The sequence below is a fragment of the Nanorana parkeri genome, unplaced genomic scaffold (assembly GCF_000935625.1).
Source record: "Nanorana parkeri isolate BGI_ZX_2015 unplaced genomic scaffold, ASM93562v1 scaffold105, whole genome shotgun sequence".
NCBI classification, from domain to species: domain Eukaryota; kingdom Metazoa; phylum Chordata; class Amphibia; order Anura; family Dicroglossidae; genus Nanorana; species Nanorana parkeri.
Genome location: NW_017306373.1, coordinates 1273033 through 1287942, shown reverse-complemented (window position 1 = coordinate 1287942; position 14910 = coordinate 1273033).

Sequence of the window (14910 nt, the reverse complement as noted above, 5' to 3'; positions counted from 1 at the left end):
TTCTGACATCGCTCGTGCCAGAATGAAGAAAAAAAGACACAGCTGTGTTTCTCTCCTTGGCGACCGGGAGCGGGGGGCTCCCGGGGCGCCAGGGAGAGTTTTTAAATTTTTTTAACTTTTTTTTTTTACAGCAGCAGAGCCGCCGGACAATAGGAAACTATTGGGCGGAGCTAGCTGTCACTGCTAGCTCCGCACAATCGTTTTCTATTTACTTTTTTCACTCTTTTTCTGTTCTGCTCGGTGCCTCTGTGGGGCCGAGCAGAACAGCCGAGCCAAATGCCGCTCGGCGGCATTGGGCTATTCTCTCACTGCTGTTCGGGTTTTTTCAGAATAGACCGAACAGCAGTGTGAAGCCTGCCGGAGGTTCGGCTCAGCCGATCCAGATGTTGGATCGGCTGAGTCGAACTCCTTCTGCACTTCGGGTCAGCCGAACATGCTGAGCATGTTCGGCTGATCCGAAGCCACACGAAGCAAGCCGATGTACGGCTGATTTCAGCCAATATACGGCTGAAATCAGCCGTACCAGCCTGAAGTGAATAGCCGAACGGTGTTCGGCTCACTTCACTTCTGATCGGTCATTCACTCGGCTGCCCTCGGCAGCTTTGTGAATAGACCTCTTAGACATTTGTTTCTCATAATGTGTCAATTTTCTCAAAAATGTTAGTGAAAGGAAAACTCTCCTTATACTGCATTACCAGGTGTGTTTCAGGGTAACCAGATTACAGATAAAATAGTTTTGGGGGACTGGTGCAGAAGAGCAATGTCTGCATGACAGACTTAACTACTCAGTAGTTAAGCTCTGCTTCCTATATGCATAGATGTTTAATTTTAAATGTTGAGCTCAAGCCCACAATATTAGCAACAACAACCCATTTTGTTTCACTTATTGCTTCTAAGATTAATTACTGTATTATTTACAATGACCAACCCCTTCTTTTGGTGCGGTGTTTTAAAGCTTCATGGTCCATCTCACAATTCAAAAACTTAGTTTGAGGAGGAAGCGATGCTACATGAAGTAAATCCATTTCCTGGGATTTCCTGACTTCATATCTCCTCAACAGACTGCACAATATTACAAGATTTGCTCAAACGCAGTGAATTTACCATAAAAATCATTTAGGGTTCATCACCACCTATGATTTTCTAGGTCTGTATAAAAAAAAAGGTCAACATTGTTGAATAACTAGTATTACTCTTTTTTTCCTCCAGGATAAAACAAATAAAGTCATACCTAACTTTTCCAAATGTTGTAAATGCGACACTGTTACTTTAACAGTGTTTTTTTTCTTACTTTAAAGATTACATTTAATATCTATTTCCCAGCAGTGTACAAACTGACATCATCTACTCATAAAAGCAGAATGCTTTGCTTTTTTAAGCTTCAAGCTGAATAACAAATTGCCACAGATGACAGCATAAAAGAATAACAGAATGGAATCAAAAGAAAATTCATTGTCAACAGAAACCCCCTGCTGAGGAATTTCAATTTCATATATCTAATTATCCCTGTCAGTTGGAAGAACTGACAAAAAGCATTCTTTGTTCTCCCTTTCTGCCTCCCGCATCTCACTCTCAATTAATTCCGGCATACAAATATGACTAATTGTCTTTGCAGTGCTCAAGAGCTCTGTATATAAATGTTCATGAACTGAAAATGATTTGGAGAGTATTCATGCATCGATTTATGATATTCGAACACAATAGGCATGCATAATTCAGGTGACCATGTTAGTACCCTCACAAGCCCTTATTACAGAGATTAGGCTTGGATTCTCTTTTCATATGCCTTTTTCCTCCCTATCAGCATTGTGAAAATAACTCACTTTACACCTATTGAAAAAGGAGCATTACATGTCCTCATTCTTTTCTGAAGTTGCCATGGACAAAATTTGGGGGGTTTGTGCTATCAGTGTTCCACTTCAGTAGTCTAAGAACCTGGGTTGGCAATCGTGCCCTGACGCAAAAAGCTTTAATGCCAGTTCACACCAATTCCTGTGCGTTTCCGAACGGTAGCTGCTGGAACACACAGCAATTGCACACTAAATTCCCCACTCCACTCCAGTCCAGTGCACACGTAAAATAGAGAGAGCATGCAGCATTTTTTTTTGCGTTCACACTGGACCAGATGCAGGAAATGTTTTGCCATGCATCTGATATCACTGCGGGCAGGGGGTGTGACTTCAATGCACCGCCATGCCCCCTCCCACTCCAGAACGAAGGGGGAAGTTTTGTGAGCGATTGCGGTTCGTTCCAGCAGCTCCCGCTCTGGAATGCACCGCAATTGGTGTGAACAAGCCAGAGGGGTTTATAGAAACCTAGGGATCATCCAGAGGTCCTGGGAGAGATGAGCAATTTCTACTTCTCACATATGTTACCACTGACACCAGTAAACTTCCCAGCTATCTATTCAGATCACCATACACCTTACAATCCGCCATACAATCTCTGTTCAATCTACTTCAGATTTTCCAAAACTGTATTGTTTTGTATGTAATCTGCCAGGCCCTTCCTATACATGGAAGTTGGTACCGGTAGATCTAAAGGAGATTGTACAGTCAGATTGTAATGTGTGTGGGGAGCTTAAAGTGACCTCAAAGTCAAAAATCCCCTCCCCCCCATGCTGGTGTGAGAACTTACCTTGCCTAGGGCAGCACAAAACCTAAATACACCACTGCCTGCATTCCCTTATTGACTAATAACAGTTAATAAAAAAATCAGAATGTCATTGTCCTCTGCTAGTTTTGTAGTAAAACCCCATCTAGAGTAATATTTGGAAAAGCAATAACTGCACATGTCATGATAATGTCCTGCACCAGTCTTTGATTCGGGCTCTGATAGAGTTCTAGACCTTATCAAACTTACCTTAACTGATATTCTGAAGAAAAAAACTGCTTCATTCAGAGCTAAGTAGGTATCAGACATCAAAAAGTTCCTCCCATCTTTACCCCTTTATCCCTACTATGTAAGACTCCATACAGAGTTTCTGTCTGAAATTAAATTTGACTGCTATGGTCTCTCTTTAGAAAACCATATAGGGTTGATTTACTGAGTGCTGTTCAATTTGCAAGGGAATGTGCTACTTTGCAGGGGAGTTTTCCAGTCAGATTAGTGAATGAGGTAAAGCTCTTCATCACCCAATTATGTGCAAGCAAAAATATTTTTTTTTTATTTTCCTTGCCTGTGACTGGGTATTCTTTGCAAAATTAAATTTCACTGCAATCACCAAGCTAACAGAAACTTCCCCAGCAAAGTGCAAATTCGCTCATTGGTGCATTGTGAGGGTAACCAATGTGGATGTGTGAACTTTCAGATAACTAAAAGTGGGCTACTAAGCCCTTAAACAAAAGGCATTGCGAGTGGAATGCATCCTTACAGAGCTTACTATATGTGCTAATATCCCCAAACATCACAATAGATATACATACACACAAATACATTCATTCACATATAGAAAAAATGGGGTGTAACTATGAAGAATGGATCCATTAGGCAAGAGGATATATATAATTTAAAAAAAACTGAAGGTAGGGAATAAATAATCTAAATAACCACCATTTACACATTAACATTGGCCTAACACTGGAATCGGTAAAGCTTATATATTGGGCATATAAATTAGGAGGAAATAGTTCAAAGACTATATTAAGGTGAATATGCAGGTGTAAAATTCAAACATAGAAGATAAAGTCTGTAGGTGGATATAAACAAGTGACTAGAAAGTAGAGGGAAAAGAGTGTGTATTGAAAGGATAAAGAAGAGGGAGAAAAGAGTAAGAGAGAAGGGAAGAGAAAGAAAGAGAAGTGAACAAAAAGGGGAAAAGGAAAAAAAAGGAGAAAAGGAAAAAAAAAAAGGATCCCGGGAGTGGAACCACATTGGACGTCAAGAGGAATAGGTCAAGTGTTCACAGGAAGTGTCCTGTGATTCCTGAAAAGACAACCAGGGTTGCCATGTAGCAAATAATCACATTCCAGTACCCTGCAGGGAACTGGTCAAATCTTTCATAATTTGAGATAATTGATTTTCTTAATCGGAGCATAGAAGGTGTGTTTTGTTTACAAAGGCTAAAGTTGAATTCTTTGGATACTACTACTGGCTCTAAAAGTGCGGAGAAGTGGCTGCAAAAAGACAATGAAGATAAGAGGGATAATGGGCATCCTTGCCTAATTCCGTTCATGATGGAGAGCGAGGAAGAGATCTGGATCTGGGCAGTGGGATTAAAATATAATGAAAGGATCCAAAACAGCATGTTCGGACCCAGACCTACGTGCTCCAAAGTGAGGCATAAAAAGGACCAGCCGACCCTGTGAAAAGACTTCACCCCTTCTTTAGAAAAAAGAAGGAGGGAAGGCCTTCGACAGGGCCAAGTGAATGATATTCAGAGATCTTGTGGTGTTATCACGGGCTTCTTGTTTCTGAGCAAAACAAACTTGGTCCAGAGATATTAAGTCCCAAAGGTGTGGAAGGAGTCGAAGGTACAGTACTTTAGCGAAGAGCTTTATATCTATAATAAGGAGTGAAATGGCATGGTAGCTACCGTATAAGAGAGAGTCCTTACCTTCCTTTGGGATAATGGTGGAATGTGCAGATAAAGCATCCTTAGGCATCTGATGTCCTTCCTTAGGGGTTTTGTAGCCTTCAAGAAGTGAGAGGAAAGGATAGGGAAGAATTTTTTATACTACGCAAGGGTGAAACCATCAAGGCCCATTGCCTTTTCAATCTTGGTCTGTTTCAGGGCAGATTCAAGTTCGGTTATTGTGAGGGGCTCTTCCAGAACAGAACTAAAAAGGGCATCTAAAGCTGGAAGACCTGAGTTGTTGAGGTATGTACAAATAACTTCTCGTCTAGAGGCATCAGGACGACCTGATTCGGATTGCGGGAGATTGTATAATAATGTGTAACAGTCTCTAAAGGTTTCTGCAATATCAGAGGCTAGGGTGTGTATGAATCCCGACGTGCATTTTATAGAGGGAACAAAGGATCTGACTCGCTGATGTCTAAGAGCTTGAGCGAGGGATCTGCTACACATAAAACATTTATTTTGTATTTCATCAGATTGGCTTTATCCAGACAGAGAGAGCATAGGGATTTGCATAAAATTGATAATTTCACAGCCAATTCTGGTGTAGAATTTTTTTATGTATCATTTGCCCTGAAACCTCAGAAAGTTGGTGTAATTTTTGTCCCTTGAAACAAAAAACAAGTTTAATCAGAGTGTCCCTTCAAAAGGTTTATGGACTTCTCAAAGTAAATAAGGAGGGAATTCGGGAGAAGAGTTAGACTCAAAATGGAGGAGATCATTTTCGATTTCCGGTGCACATCCGAGTCTTGTAAAAGGTACTCATTGAGATGACAATGCCAAGGGTGGGGTGTTGAGTGAGTAAAAGAGTGAGATCGAGATCGGGGGCATGGTCTGAGATATGTTCTCAATGGACGAGTTGGTCACAGTAAAAAGGGTTTACATAGTGGATAAGGAAATAAACAATGTGCTTATACTGTATGTTTTATTGTAAGGACGAGAAGGAAAGTGTAGTCCTGGTCCTTGGGGTGGTGGACTATCCACATGTCACTGAGCTGGTGAGAGTGGAGTAAGTATTTAATGCATCTGTGGGCAGCAGAGGACAGATGAGAGATGGATCTAGAGGAATCCAGACCTGGGTCTAGAATTAAATTAAAGTCTCGGCCATCCTCACTGGCGGTTGAATCTTTAAAGTGCCAGGGGACTTATTTAGAGGGAAGGATACTAACCCCTAGTGATTTATTGTCTGGAGAGCAGCTATGATATGCTTGCATGTAGTGACTATCCTTCAAATGGGGGTGATTGTCAGCCTTAAAATGTGTTTCTTGTAGGAGGGCAATATGAGCTTTTTGTCTACGGAGGTCAGATAGAACAATCCTGCACTTATCTGGTATGTTCAGACCCCTAATGTTCAAAGAAACAATTTTCAGGGATGCCATTATGAAGGACTCAGGACTGGGATGGAGGGAAAAGTAGGCATAGAGACCTTGGCTGAGGGTTCCTCTGTCCCTGGAGGAAAGAGAAGGTGAAAGGAAAGTAAGAGAAAGCAGATATAAGAAAGGATAGGAAATACTGTAAAGCCTCTGCCTCCTGAGGGGTAAGGAGAGGGAGGAAGAAGGAAGAAGAATAGTGAAGAGGGAAACAAACTATGAACCACAGTTAGGTATCCCCAAAGCCATCCCAGATGGACCAGAAGGGATCTACCTAAGTGGGAGAAACATGTCTGCACTGACTCAAAAGAGCAGCCTGGAGAACTCAATCCTCCAAGGCAGCCTTTGTGTCCGGGAGTGAGTTTATCAGATGAGGTGATGATTGTGTTCAGTATAAGCGAGATCCTTGTCACAGCCACTGTGATACGGTGGTATTATCTGGAAGACACCCAAACAAGTTTCCAATAGAAGGTGGGTTCATGCCGAGAGAGTCACAAGGTCCCGGAATGTCAGCAGGGGTGCGGACAACATAGGTAAGGTCACCTTTGTGAACAATGAGGTGTAGGGGATATAGCCAGCAATTAGTTGCACCCGCTTGCCTGATGTTATCTAGGACAGGGTGCAGGATAACTCTGCAGTGGAGGGTGTTTCGGGAGAGATCAGGTAATATTTGTAGCTGTACTCTGTCGAACTCCAATGGGCGCTTCTCTCAGGCCTTGCGGAGTATCTCCTTTTTCACTATAAGGTAGTGAATTTGGCAGAAGACATCTCTCTATTTCTGAGGGTCAGAAGACTGGGGCCCCAGAGTTTGATTGACCCAATCCAAGAGGATGTCTGGTGGTGCAGTGTCAGGATGGAGTGAGCTCAGGATAGTCTGAACTGTGGAACGGAGGTGGTCAGTAGGTGTAGCCTCCGGGAGACCTCTAATACAAAGATTTTGGTCCTCTAAATCCTCAATATGTAGTTGTTAAGAGGTTTGCAGAGGGGCTCGGAGAGACAATCCTTGCTCCAGGGCAAGAAGCCTTTGCTTAAAGTTCAAGCATGTTATGTTAAATCCCTGGAGCTCCTAGGAGAGGTGTTGCATGTCTTGTCTGATCTTACGGACACCTTGTTGGAACACAGTTTCAACATGGGAGATCAAAGCCGCAAAGTCCCCTTTGGTTGGTACGCATTGTACGCATTGCAGAAGCAGTTGAAGCTCCAGAGGAACATCTGTAGGTAATGGAGCTAGAGGTGGAGAGTCCAGAGGACACCCCTGTGGAAAGCTAGGATCCAGAGGAGGTTCACTCTCAAGGGAGAGAGGAGAGCTTCTGCCTGGAGAGGAGTCTTGAGGGACAGATGTCTGCGCCATCTTGAAGATCACATGGCCCGAGGAAGGTAGCGCCTTTGGGGTGAAAAAGTGATGAATGTCCTGCTCCTGGGGTGTGGAGTCACTGTTTCTCTGCTTGCGACGGCTAGGTATGGTTGATGGGGTGAGACAAAATCAGTGAAAATGCTGCAGGTCTACTGTATTTTAGCAAAAGTAACCAGCTCCCACTAGGCTGAAACATTGCCAGACATCTGAAGTCGTTATTTACTTTTATAATGAGGAAGGAAAAGGTGGCTTTCATATAATTTTTTTTAAAGTGAATTTAGCCTTTAAGCCTGGTCTAGAACCCAGCCTGTGACTGGACAGTAAAAAAGCAGCTATACACCTATGATGTTGCCAAACCTACTGTCACCAGTCTCCTGGTGTTAGAATGACAGCCGACTGTTCAATGTAGTATAGCTTTACAATGGTACAGTGCTGTCCCTCCTTCTTCCTTGAGTGCAGGAGATTAAAGAAGTCTAATACTTAGTGAGAGTTTTATTCTAGTTTTATGTGAAATAGCATGTACATTAAAAAAAAATATTCTGCATTATAATTCTTCTATCTGTATAGAGTTCCCCTTTAAACTGACATTAAAGTCACAAATCTTTTCCTCCCCCCGCCATGCTGCTTTAAGGACTTACCTTAAATGATGCCTCTTAATGCGATCATCTTCTTCCTTCCACTTGCATTCAGCAATCCCTCCAATGCTGGTGTTGGTCTCTGATCCAGCGCTGACTGCTGTGTCTTCTGTGTCCCACAGTGTCTGTCCGATGTGCACGCTACCTGCTGCGTGTATTGACTCCTCTCCTCCCCGCCTAAGATCTCTACTGTGCATGCGCCCGCCCCATCACCCTGCATGGCCAGTCGAGAAGCTCCAGATCTTAAGACGGGAGTGAACAGTGGTGACAGAAGTAAGTAGTTACCTTTTTGGTAACTTTTTTATTTTGTTATGTTTTTGCATATATCTACTGCTCGCTAGCAATAGATATATGCAAAAAAACAAGAGTTTAATTATACTTTAACTAATTGTAATGAATATTAATAGGCCTGATTTTTAACACATCAGTAAGACTTTGAAAAATAATTGCACTGAGTTTCAAATTCTCTTACTATCTGATCATGTGAACTATAAGACCAGCATTTAGAAGAAGGGAACTGCAGCCATGGAGATGTATGCTCATTTCAGTTATTTCACAAAAGCTTATTTTCCCACTAAGAATATGAACATGGCCATCGCCTTTGTCTTTTGTTAATATGAGTCAAGTTACTCTGCAATTTTACCAAAGACTAATGGTCAGGATAGTGAGTGACTCCAGTGAATCAGCGACAGAAACCAAGAGAGAGAAAAAGTAGGCCACAGAGATAAAGAATAAGAGTTGGAGAGCACTTTTTAAATATTATCATGAAATACATTTCTAGGTAGCTTCCTTAATCAAATAATACTTTTAATCAATGTTTTTTTTAAAGACTGAAGTAAAAGAATAAGCTTAAATAAAATACAGGGGATTTTTTTAATAAACGTTGGTCGTCAGGCACATGTGAAGATAAAAGTGTCAAGTGTGAAAACACATTGAGAAATATTGCTATTTCTATTATCTCAATTCTTCCCATGGGATGTTTGCATAGTTGCTATAGCAGGACCATTGAGATTTCATAATTTTCTCTGCCAACAATGTGTTTGTTGGGTTTTCTCCATGATAGCGCAATATATTTTCTCTCTTTAAATTTGAGTCTGTAAAATCAAATGTAATGAATCTTTCACTTTATTTTGTATGCCTTTCAGGATTAAAGTTAATAGCACAAATTAGCAAATATCTTACAATTTGCTCCAATAGCAGAATATAAGCTCTGCCATGACCTCATTTGTTGTGTAAGTAGGTACCATGTTTTAGTAGAAGAGACTTACATAGTTACATAGTATTTGAGGTTGAATAAAGACATAGGTCCATCAAGTCCAACCTATTGTGTGTGTGCATTTATGAGTTGATGTGTGCGTGTATGAGTCCATGCGTGATTTTTCTGTTAGCTATACCTGTACCCCTGAATGTTCTGGTCACCCAGGAACTTGTCCAGTAGTCTCTTGAATGATTCCACGCTCTTAGCTGAAATCGCTTCCTGTGGCAGCGAGTTCCAGACCTTAACCGCTCTAACTGTGAAGAACCCCTTGCGCCCTGTGTGTTGAAATTTTTTTTCCACCAATTTTAGGTTGTGCCCTCTGGTTTTTGTTACAGAGCTGACCGTAAACAGTTTGTTACTAAGGATGCTGTCACCCTTGAGTAGTTTATACATAAAAATCATGACTTTAAAATTCTCTTCTTGCAATAAACTGATTTATCTGTATGCTAGCAAACAATATAGCTATAACAGTTCAGTGTACTCTCCCAGTCCATTCCTGACATCTGTGAGACGTTGAGAATAGAGCTGGGTATTGAGATAATGTGACTCCATCATTCATGATCAGGAGTTACATATACAGTGTCTGCTCAGTGGAGTATCCAGAAGACAATGGAAATGAAAGAAGATGCGTAGAAGATGTCAGGAAGACCATCCATAAGCCAGAACCCTTCACTGCGCATCCAGTAGAGGCTGCCCCGTTCCAGTCAGAGCTCTGATTAAGGCGGTGTGTCCCTCGAAAGTGCGCTAAGCATTAGCAGTGGTACTCTATGAGGAGTACAGAGTCTCCTGAATGTCTCCTTGATCTCTCCATCTGCCACATCCACAGCAGCTATTCAATCGAGGACTGTCAGTCCATTTTGATGCTTTTATATACTGCCTATTTTTTAGTACATTTTTGTTTACTCTTTTAGTAAATACAAAGGTTTTACCTGCATCAGGGAAAGGTGCACAGTTGTTTTTTGTTTTTCTGTTCAAAATAACCAAGCACCTGGGAGACCAAACACTATTCAGCATTAATTTGCTGATGAAAGAGTACTTTGTCCACATGTTAATAAATGGTACAATGGTTCTATCAAAGTATGCATACAGTATACTGTATCACATTGTCACCCATGGTGCACATAGTAACTATAGGACTGTAAGAACACTAAAGTACAAATGTATTTGTTGTCAAAGTAAAGAACATTTTTTAAATATTTTACAGTTGTTTAATGCCTGATGGTTCTAACACCATATATTTCAAGCTACTACAGACTGAGCAAGAGCTTAAAGTATAGCTGAAGCCACAAATTACTTCTTAATAACATGTCCTGTTGGGGACAATTACCTGTACCTTCTGTCACAGAGATATAGTACGAAGTGAATAAGAATCTCTGCAAAATGACAGGTTATCACAGTTCCTTACTATAGCCAAAACTCTAAGTCACCACAGAAAAAATACACGAACAAGTATCCACTCAAATATCCACCATGTTAGAATCAGCCTGACATGGGTCAAATCTTGATGATCACAGATCAATTTGCTCACCCCAAGTTCTCATATACAGTAGATACAGTATAACCCCTACAGTGTAATTTTCATTGTAAAATGTACACATTTCAGTTATTTACTAGTACTTGGTTCTATGCTCAATCTCAATAGGTACTATTGTGTAACGAAAGTGAAACTGATGGCTTGGTTCACTAAAGTTCTTCAAGTGACATATCCAATGCAAACAAAACCTTTACAATAAAATGCATCTTAGTTTGCACATTGTGTATCATTTCCATTCAAAATATTGCATGCAAATTCAAGTAATGTAAGCAATATTGCATATTATGTTAACATTTATTAAAAACAAATACAGGCAATTGCACTGTGAAAATAAAATTGTTTCTTTTTTTATCTATTTTTCACAATAAAAACTCCTTCCAATCAATATCATATCTTTTTTTTTCCACTTCTTATGAGCCTTGTGTTTTTTTGTGTGTCTTCTTTATCAGGGTATGCTAGGTTTATATTGTTTACGATGGATGCTATCCACCATGTCAAATCTAAACACAGCAGCTAAGGTATGGTATATCACCACTTATCAGAACATATGCATTGTTTTTTTAGAGGATTTCAGAATGCGGAAGGGGGAAGTGTACAAAGAAGAAGAATCTAAAAAGATTTGTGGGCCATGTTTGAAGTATTTTGATTACCGGCATAAATGCAGGGAGAAATGCACAGATGTATGAGTGGGAGGTAGGGATAAATGGATACATGGATGGGGAAAAGGTTATAAGCAAGTTGTAAGGATGGAGGGATGAATCTTTAAAAAGAAGAATGATGTATGTTATCTTCTTCACTAATCTCAGCTCATGGTCTATGTACTAATGCCTTCATTGTGTAAAATATCTGCACAACATAATAAAAGAGGTTTTTTTAAAAGAATATTCAGGTTAGACATTTTGGCATACATCGTAGCAACATTATAGCAATGTTTCCTTTCCACTTTCAATGTGATTGTCACCATTGGGGTTCTCATGTAGATGTGTATTGTATACGATTTTATGGTTTTTGTTAAAGCCATTGTACACCTCATATTGTACAGTGCTGTGTAACATGTTCATAGGATTAACAAAAAAAATAACTTTACACCATGTACTTTATGTAAAGATGGTGGTTCAGTACAGCCTCCTCATCATAGGGCTGATCATTCAGCCATATACTTCTCCCATCTCTAAAAAAGCTAGTTAGTGGCTTCCTCTGTGAGAGCAGATTGTTCAACAGCACACCAAGATGCAACCAGGCAGCAGGAGGTTGCAGATCACAGGTTGTTTAAGTGAGATTGTTTGATTAAGGTTAAAAATCCCATTTGTTTTTGTGCAGGTTCTATGCACGTAACCAAAAGATGATATAAAGCCAAAACTTCTTTTTTTTGCTACAGATGGAGCAAGATTTATTGCCACCATGCCCCACTGGGGAAATGTTTTGCCCCGTGACATTCTGTCATACCCTGAAACACAGTGCCACCAAGACAAGATCTCCCCACCAGGGATACAAATAGCAATAACATGCTGTAATCTTATTTGCTATTTGTACTTTGGCCAGCCATCCTGAGAAAAACGAGATTGATAGACAAAAGGGGAAAAGAGCAGCCTCATCTAACACACTCATAATAATATGAGGGACGTACCTACCGTGAATTTTCTGAGGAATCTGCATTTTTATGATTAGTATATCTTGGCTTCGCTATACAAGGTGAAAGGGAGTCCGGCACTGATCTTTTCAAAATTGAGGATTGCTATTAAACAATATAGACCTTTATCTATTTCATCTGGAGACAAACTGGCATAGGGATCCTTTATTATATGGACTAATGGTTACAGCAGATACTTACATTTTGTATTTTTAGATGGAAGTTCTCTGTCAATATGCCCCCCCAACCAGCCCCCAGCGGCAGAACGAGATATGATCCCTCTCAGATTAAAAGCCAAATTAAATCTTTTGCATGTGTCAATAAACCTACCTGTGGTTCTTGATGAAGCAATAGAGCAACATTTCTTTAGTTGAAATCATTGTTTTAATATGCAATATCAATGTGACTCGTGCGTTGCCTTTATGTATGAATTTTAATCATGTTATTAAATAAATTATGTAATTATAACAGAAACTGCTTTAGTGATACCTAAAAAAAACCCACAGAAATGATTGTTTAAGAATACTGGAAGGATTAAGTGAAGGATGTGGTATCACATAGGGGAAGAAAACGTGATGGTAAATTTCCATAGTCCAACAATGGAAGTTTCCCCACATAAACAATCCTCTCCCCCAAGCCCCTTAAGCTAATTGCTGCAGTATTTAAAAATAAAACTTAATCTAAATGCCCAAAATATTTGTCTAAATTCATGGTCATCTGATGTGCCAGTTCCCAAGTCTTCTCTCTTCTTGACTTTTGGCTGGAGTTGAAAGATCTGCACTAAAGTGCAATTGTCCTTTAACAAAATTAAACTGCTGGTAATTTTAAAGATTTACTTTAGGTAAGAAATCATTTTACTACCTATTTCAAATGTTGAGTAGCCGAAAGCATAGTGTAAAAGGTCAATAGGCACATTGAAAATTCCTGTTCTTTAAACCTTTGTCTAACAGTTGTGGCTGCATTTTTAACTAATCAGTTTAAATTAATTATGAAAAATATGCTTGCAGTAAAGTGATTAATTCATCTTTGCTTCCAATCTATTTTTCCCTGATTAGCAGAAATTGTTCCTTTAGTTGTAAGGTCACAGGCATTTGGCCTCAATAGCAGAATCCAAGGTAATGAGTTAGCCATGATTATGAAGGATTATTATACATACAAATTGTGACATGAGATCTGTAGCTTCTGTTGCAGTGTGCCAGTGAGCCTTATCTCATCTAATATCCTGGCAGGAACAAGGTGCTTAATTATAATAACTCACTACTTATTGAACAACATTAAAAACAAACAGCATACACATTACTTACACAAATCAGTACATTAAACCGGTGGTGCTCAACTGCACTCTAGCATATTATCAGTTCTATTCACAGGTGAATAGCAGAATCCAAAATGCTGCTCTTTATGAACCGCCCACTACCGGATAAGAAATAAGGGCAAAGGGGACCTTTTTAAGACTACGTAGGTCCTCCGACTGAGAAGGGCAACTCCTGTTTGCGAGAGAGGGCCTGGTGAGAGCTGAGACACAAGCAGCGATATAGCACATTTCCTGTGCTGTCTGTGTTCTCATGAGTGAGACTTTTCATTACTTCCTATCTAAGTAAACAGTGTTGAAGAGAATTGTACAAAAGGCTCTAATTCTTTTTACCAGACCTCCCCCCATGCACATATTTAAACTATCTCAGTAGGCTTATATGGGGCCATGTCCCAAGGCCACAAACCTAAAGAGATGGTCCTAAAGAAGTTTAAATAGTAAGCTACAGTGCAGGCACAGCCAGCTCACTGAAAATTTGCCGGATGGGATGGAAATAAATGCCTGAGATTGCGACTCCCAGAACAAGATATATATGTAATATGTAAGCACGCTACAATATTGCACAACATGGTTTACTACATATTCATAGTTTCAAATGTGTATAAGGTTGGAATTCATATAAATACAATAATAAATACATTTTAAAAAAAATAATCTGTGAAGAAATAAACAGAATCAGACTGACACTATTTTCCACAACGGATGGTTTGTCTGATAAAGTGCTTTAGGAATTGTGGGATACTTCATCAGAAGCCTCTTTTAATAATAAACCTAATTAATTACAACCTATGCATAATGTGTTTCGCAGCTTGCATTAGTATGAATACATAAATGTTATTGATCCACTGGGCATATATGAAAGAGTGGAGGTGTCTATTTTATATGCTAAGTATACATTCTTATTGACTATTTGGTCATGGGAAGGGGAGAGGAAATAATTATTTAAAAGTTAAGATTCTCAAAACAATACAAGCTAGCTGACCAATACTGTGAGATCAGGAATCCTTTGGGCTGCAATTAGGGACATACACACATATGGCCAGCCATCACTCACAAATTACAGGCAAACAAAGCAAGCAAATTCTACATTTCAACATATACGAAAAGCTGCTGGACTCAGGCACTAGGCCCCTAGAGCAAAAATTGTATTGTACTGTACTAGTATTACTTTGCAGGCAAACATAATATTGCCTAATACCTGTTGCATTAAAAAACACAGCTTTTTCTTCAATAACCTACTT